The sequence below is a fragment of the Suncus etruscus genome, chromosome 1 (assembly GCF_024139225.1).
Source record: "Suncus etruscus isolate mSunEtr1 chromosome 1, mSunEtr1.pri.cur, whole genome shotgun sequence".
NCBI lineage: Eukaryota > Metazoa > Chordata > Mammalia > Eulipotyphla > Soricidae > Suncus > Suncus etruscus.
This window is the reverse complement of record NC_064848.1, coordinates 131,644,937-131,652,226: the sequence shown is the minus strand read 5'-3', so window position 1 is coordinate 131,652,226 and position 7,290 is coordinate 131,644,937.

Here is a 7,290-nt window from a genome sequence, read left to right as displayed (position 1 = left end):
CTCTCACTCATTATTGTCATGATAGGTGTTAATGTAGTTATTTTTCTAACTGTATTCACACTCTTTGTGGTAAGCTTCATATAATGGACTGGTTCTTTTGACCCTCATCTCCATTGTTTCTGGGTATTATTAGCATACTGTCTTTTACTTTTCTTACATCCCTCAGATGAGTGAGACTATTACGTGTCTTGAAATTTTCCTATACATGGATGGACATGGAAACTATTATGCTGAGTGAAATGAGTCAAAGGGAGAGCTATAGACATAGACTTTTATCTGCTCTTTTGTCCCTTGTGACAAGCTTTTACTGAAACCAGTTGTCATTTTCTGTTACCTTTGGACATTTGTTTTGCTTCTTTGTTTTTTTATATTCCTCATGACAGGTCTTTTTATGTCTGACCCTCTCCATCTGACTAACTTCACTCTCTGTATGATACTCTCTCCATAACAACCATGCAAACTGTGAGATTTCATCTTTTAGTGTAACCAATTAGTGTAACGATTGTGTAGATGTACCATAGTTTCTTATCTGTTCTTAGATATGACTTGGCTATTGTGAATAATGCTGCAATGTCTTTCCTGAATAGTGTTTAGGGTTTCAAGAAGTGGAATTCCCTGGGTCATATAGGCCTGAATTCCTAGTTTTATGAGAAGTATCAGTATCCAAATTAGTTTTCCAAAGAACGTGACCAGTTGGCATTTCTACCAACAGTGAAAAAGGGTCCTTTTAGTTCTTACATCCACTTCTTTGTGATGTTATCCAGTCTCAGCTGATGTGAGATGATGTTTCACTGCTGTCTTGACTTTCATTTCCTGATGATAAATAATGGGAGCATTTTATCCTATGCCTTTTGGCAACTTGTAAGGTCTTCTTTGAGGAGAGTTTCTGTTAATAGTCTTCCTCCCATTTTTTTTTCTAATAGTTTTGTTTTTTCGGCCACACCTGGTGGCGCTAAATTTTTTACTTCCTTGATTGTGTATTCAGGGAATCACATTGGGACCCAGTGATCAAACCTGGGTTGGCTGCAAAGGGCAAATGCCTACCTGCTAAACTAATGTTCCAGATCCTCTTACCCTCCATTTTTGTTTATTTTTCTTGTAAACTTACAATAGTGCTTTATGTATCTTGGATATTAATACCCTTATATGAGATCTCATAGCTATGTTTATTAATATGTAAAGCACAAATATCCTGGTCTAAGCAAGATACCCTGCTTTTAATATATTATAGTAATCATATCATGTATATATTAAGATAAATTCAAGGCTTAGTATCATGGTATTTGGAGAACATGGGTTACAAATGTCCCTCTCTGCACTTAACAGTTCAAGTAATTTTTGTCGACTTTGGTCTAAAATTTCTTACAAAATAGAAAATTAAAGAACAAAAATATACTCAATCATTAATAAATGTTTATAGATTGAACAGGAGCTAGAAAATAGCTTTATTAAAATTATATGTTTACATTTTTGTGGGAGAAGGAAACTTCAAGTTGAAGGTTATTGAAAAGATTAAAACGGTGTTGGGGGTCAAACTCAGGGAGCCTTCTTGCAAAGTACTTGCTCTAGACAAACCTTTTAAAATCTCTCCCATTCTTAAATATTTGATATGTCAATAAAAACTCGTAATGTATATTTTGGATTTTCTTTTAAAGATTTCATAATTTAGAGTTAAAAGTTCTAACTTATGTAAAGTATGAAAAATGCACAGAGCCATTTACTACTTTATGACTTGTTTCTATAGTTTGTTTCAATGGTGAGCTAATTAATAAAGCAATTATAGAAACTAGTTGGTCTTTGCAAAAATCTTATTCTATACCAGACAGACTTTTTGTATTTGACATACATTTTTCTATTTAATTCTCAAAATCTTGTGTATTATGTATGTGTGTCTCTGTGTGTCAGCTTTGACTTTGTGTTCATTGGTCAATTTGAGATCAGATTTGCATTGAATTTACACATTAACTGTATAAAACTGCGTCCCAGACCATATCTTTGTTAGGCTAAAATCCATAATTCTTAGTCCAGTTCTAAGAGAAGAAAATAAAAAGTTGAACAAAAAGAAAAAAACAACTCTTTTTAATGAGACTGTCAGGAAGATTTATTGCCTTCTTATGTATATACTGATCTTAACGGTTCAAAAAACTGTTGCTTTGTTTGCAAATACAAACTCCTTTCCTTAGATGGGCTTGTGAGCTCACAGTTTTTCTCATGTTCATTCCAAAAACCAGTTTTCTTACATTTGACCAGAAAAAACAATATTCCTCTCTGTGTTGCAACATAATGTTAGCTGTGAGGATACTTCCAAAAAGATAAAGACTGCCAAGTTCTGAAACCTTAAGTGCTATTTTGTGTATGTTTTCCTCCTTTTACAACAAAAGCATACATTATCTAAAGTTTTGCTTGCTTATGCCTGTCTCACTTGCACCTCTTGGGGATGAAATTTTATTTTACTTATTCTCTGGTGCTGAGAATTAAAACTAAGTCAGATGAAAGTCAGATGCCCTTCCACTGAGTCAAATTCTGGCTCACAAGTGGGCACCCTCAATTAGAGAAATAGTGCAGAGGGGTAGGTACTTTCCTTGCATGTAGCTGACCTGGGTTTGAGCCCAGGCTCCACATATGGTCCCCTGCACTTTGCAAGAGTGATCCCTGAATACAATGTAAGAAGTAATTCCTCAACACTGCCATGTGTGGCACCCCCCAAAAAACAAAGAAGGAAAATAAAGTGAGCATTCCCAAAATATGTCTATTCAGTGAAAGAAAATTTTCATTTGTTAATTGAAAAAGTTTCTACCTTCCTTTATTTCAAATGCAAAAAATAAATTCTTTACCAGAAATTAGAATACCAAATGCTTTTTAGGTTATATACATGTTTTCTTAATTACCATTGCAAAAGCACTTTTTATATTCTATGACTGTTCCCATCTTTCCCTAGCATTAAAAGCATTTCAATCAAAAACAGTAAAGCAAAAATTTGTGTTTATGCTTATCTAGAAAAATCTAAATATTAGGCCCAGCAAAAGAATGAATTCAAATTTATTTTACATGTATATAAGATAATCAAATCAAATCATCTTGTCTGATATATGTGTAACTATCCTAGAGCAACAATACAACAAGCATTCAATATCTAAAAAGTTAATATTTAGGGTGATAATTTGTCAGAAACATTAATTTAAACAAAATTCAAAATGTTAATTAAAATTATTAGAGTACAGTTTTCTTTTTTGGTTTTTGGGCCACACCCGGCGGTGCCCAGGGGTGGCTGTCTGCTCAGAACTAGCTCCTGGCAGGCACGGGGGACCATGTGGGATTCGAACCAACCACCTTTTGTCCTGGATCGGCTGCTTGCAAGGCAAACGCCGCTGTGCTATCTCTCCGGGCCCGAGTACAGTTTATTTTTAATGATCAAGTTTTCTTTTGAGTTTTATCTTTTGAAAGAGGAAGGGTTTCAAAGAGACCTATCCTTACTTTGTTTGCATTCTGAACAAATGGTTTCTGAATCTTTTTATCTATATCTGTAATTTCAGTTACCATTAATGTGTTGATGTCTCACTTAGACTTCAATAGCCCCCATTTGCATTTTCAACTGAATTTAGGATCTCTGTAATAAGCTACTCACACCAATTTGATATTTTCAAACCACTTGCTTTATAGAAGTATAGATGTCATCTAATTTCACTCAAGTTACTCTATCCTAGAAAGCATTTTCCATTTCTCTTCCTTACTTTCTGATATATATTTCAGTTTTTGTTTTTTTGTTTTTGTTTTTGTTTTTAGGGCCACACCCATTTGATGCTCAGGGGTTACTCCTGGCTAAGCGCTCAGAAATTGCCCCTGGCTTGGGGGGACCATATGGGACGCTGGGGGATCGAACCGCTGTCGCGATCTTTCCTTGGCTAGCGCTTGCAAGGCAGACACCTTACCTCTAGCACTACCTCGCCGGCCCCATTTCCTGATATATATTTTATTAATTTCACAGTCCATCTCTTTTGAATTTCTGTTTGGAACCACACAGAGTGGTGTTCAAGGGCAATCTTGCAATCATGGATGTATGTAGAGTATCAGGTAGTGCTAGGATCAAGCCTGGTTCTCTTGCATGCAAAGCAGCCCTTTTAACTATGTCCAGTCCTCTTTGTCCACCCTTGAGCCTTCATCCACCCTTTTTATCCTGTCTTTAATTCAAGTCTTTATGATTTCTTTTCTAGATTTTATTGTTTTTCCTTGGTTTCACTTTTACATTTTTGCAGATTGACTCTTAAGAGTTATAAGTAATTTTATATCTCATACTAAACTTCTTTGTGGAGTCCAATTTTCTTCAGGAATGATTTAAATTCTAGAGCAGGATATCCATATCTATTACTACCTGTCAACTGTCTTATTCAGTGGTGCTTGGCTTCTATGTTTTCTAGTCTCATCTTCCTAACTTTACATTTATCCTTCATTTTAGGCATGCTTGTTTATTTACAGTTTCCCAAATGTGGCAACTCATGCTTTTGAAAATGTGTTATTTTTTCTCTACAGTGCCCACATTTCACCAGCTCTCAATCATTCTTCCAATCACCAGCTCTCAATCATTCTTCCAATCAAGCATCCTGAAAATCTTTCTTTACTCTTCTGACTGAGATATTTGTTGTCTGTATTCATTGTGTTTAGGGCTATTAGAATGATCATCATATTGTAATACCAAGATTTATGTAGAATGCCTATATTTATTCATACATGGTCCTCTCATTTCTCATTCTTTAGCCTGTTAATTTATTAAGTTCAGAGACTGTATTGTTCTATTAAGCAAAGCTTTAATGACTGCTCATTTTTTAAATTAAATCACAGTGAGATAGTTTCAAAGTTTTTCATAACATAGTTTCAGTTATAAAATGTCCATCACCCACTTCCTCACTAGTGAATATTTCCTGCCACCAATATCCCCAGTTTCTTGACTGCTCTCTCCATGCCTCTATGGAAGACATTATAATTTCCCTTGAGGTGCAGAGTTTCTCAATTTAATATAGTCCAATTTGTTTAGCTTTGCTTCAACTTGTTTGGACAGTGATGTTTTCTCCTTGAAGATGTCCTTAGTCGTAATGTCATGAAGTGTATTATCTATGTTTTCTTCTATATATCTTTAGTTTCAGATTTGATATCAAGTTTTATAACCAATTTTGATTTGACCTTCATGCTTGATATAAAATGAAGATCCAGGAATGCTTTTTTGCATGTGGATGACTAATTATTGCAACAACACTTATTGAAGAAACATTCATTGATTTATTTAGTGGATTTTATTTGCCTCTTAGAAGATTTATTGTTTGGGGAATATTCTATGAATACTGAAGTCTATCCCATTGATCTGAAGGTCTGTCTTTATTTCAATACCATGCTGCTTGCATGACTATTGCTTTGTAATACAATTCAAAATTAAGAAAAGTAATGGCATCCATCTCCATTTTTCCTAAGAGTTTCTTTAGCCTTTGTTCTTCAAAATGAATTACAGGAGTGTTTGATCTATTTATTTGAAGAATAGCATTGGTATTCTTAGTGGAATTTCATTAAATCTGTACATGCTTTGGATAGTATTTCCATTTTAATGCTAATCCCTCAGTCCATAAACAGTCCATGAACAGTGTATGTGTCTCTATTTCCTTGTGTTCTCTTTCTTGAAATAGTGTTTTGCAGTTTTCACCTTTTTAATTAAGTGAACTCCAAGGTATTTGAGTTCTATGGCACTAGTGTGAATGGGATTTTTTATGTCTATTTCTTCCTATCATTATTTGTGTATTAAAAGACCATTAATTTTTAATTAATAATTTTTATTTTGACCAAAGTGGATTACAAATATTTCACAGTAGTATTTTATGCGCATATTGACATTGAATCAGGGGCATTCCCACCACCAATGTTGTCCTTCCTCCACCCCTGTTCCCAGCATGAATCCCATATTGCTCCTCCTTTGCCCCCCCCCATCCCTGCCTGGGCTGCTAGTATAAGTTGTCCCTTTTGTGTCTAGCTTGTAAATTGGTTATCAATTCTATTGCAGTTGACTTTGGATTTGGTGTTTAAGTCTTATCATTTTTTTTTTGTGTGTGGTTTTTGGGTCACACCCGGCAGTGCTCAGAAGTTTTTCCTGGCTCCGTGCTTAGAAATTGCTCCTGGCAGGCACCGGGGACTCATATGGGATGCTGGGATTTGAACCGATGACCTTCTGCATGAAAGGTAAACACCTTACCTCCATGCTATCTCTCCGGCCCCAAGTCTTATCATTTTTTTTTTCTACTCAATGTTTGGTCTTGGTGCCCTCCAATATCTACCCCTCAATATCTGAGGCAGAACAAGATGGTTCAAGTTATATGGTTCTGTTTGAAAGTAAGAAACAAAAAGAAAAAAGGGGGGACAAAAATTTGAACAAGCAAAAATGGGAGGAGTCCTAGAGACTATAAAAATCAGTGTAAGAAAAGAAAGTAAAAAAGGAAGGAAAACATAAAAATAATACAAAAAAAATCATCCCCCCAAAACCACAAAAAAACAAAACAAACAAACAAAACCTAAAAAGCACCACAGCAATAAAGACAACAACCAAATGTCCACAATTTTTGCATGTTAATTTTGTAGTTTGCCACTTTGATACACAAATCGATTGTTTCTAGAAGCTTCTTGATAGAGTCTTTAGGGTTTTCTAAATATAGTATCATGTTACCTGCAAACAGTGAGAGCTTGACTTCTTACTTTCCTATCTGTATGCCCTTGGTATCTTTTTTTTTTTTTTTGCCTAATTGTTATGGCAAGTACTTCCAAAACTATATTAAATAGGAGTGGCAAGAGGGGGCAGCTTTGTCTTGTACCAGATTTTAGAGGAAATGCTTTTAGTTTATCTCCATTGAGTATAATATTTGCCATGGGCTTGTGGTAAATGGACTTTACTATATTGAGAAAAGTTCCTTCCATTCCCATCTTGTTGAGAGTTTTATCATGAATAGATTTTGGACCTTATTAAATGATTTCTCTGTATCTATTGATATGATCATATGGTTTTCAGTTTTCTTTTGCTGATATAATGTATTATGTTGATTGGCTTGCTTATGTTAAACCATTCTTGCAAATCAGGGATGAACTCTAACTCTACTTGGTCATGGTGTATGACATTCTTGATGAGGCATTAGATCCTATTTGGTAGTATTTTGTTAAGGAACTTTGCATATGTGTTCATCAAAGATTTCTGCTTGTAGTATTTTTTTCTTTCTTTCTGCAGCATCTCTGTCTGGTTCTGGTATCAGGGTGATTTTAACTTTG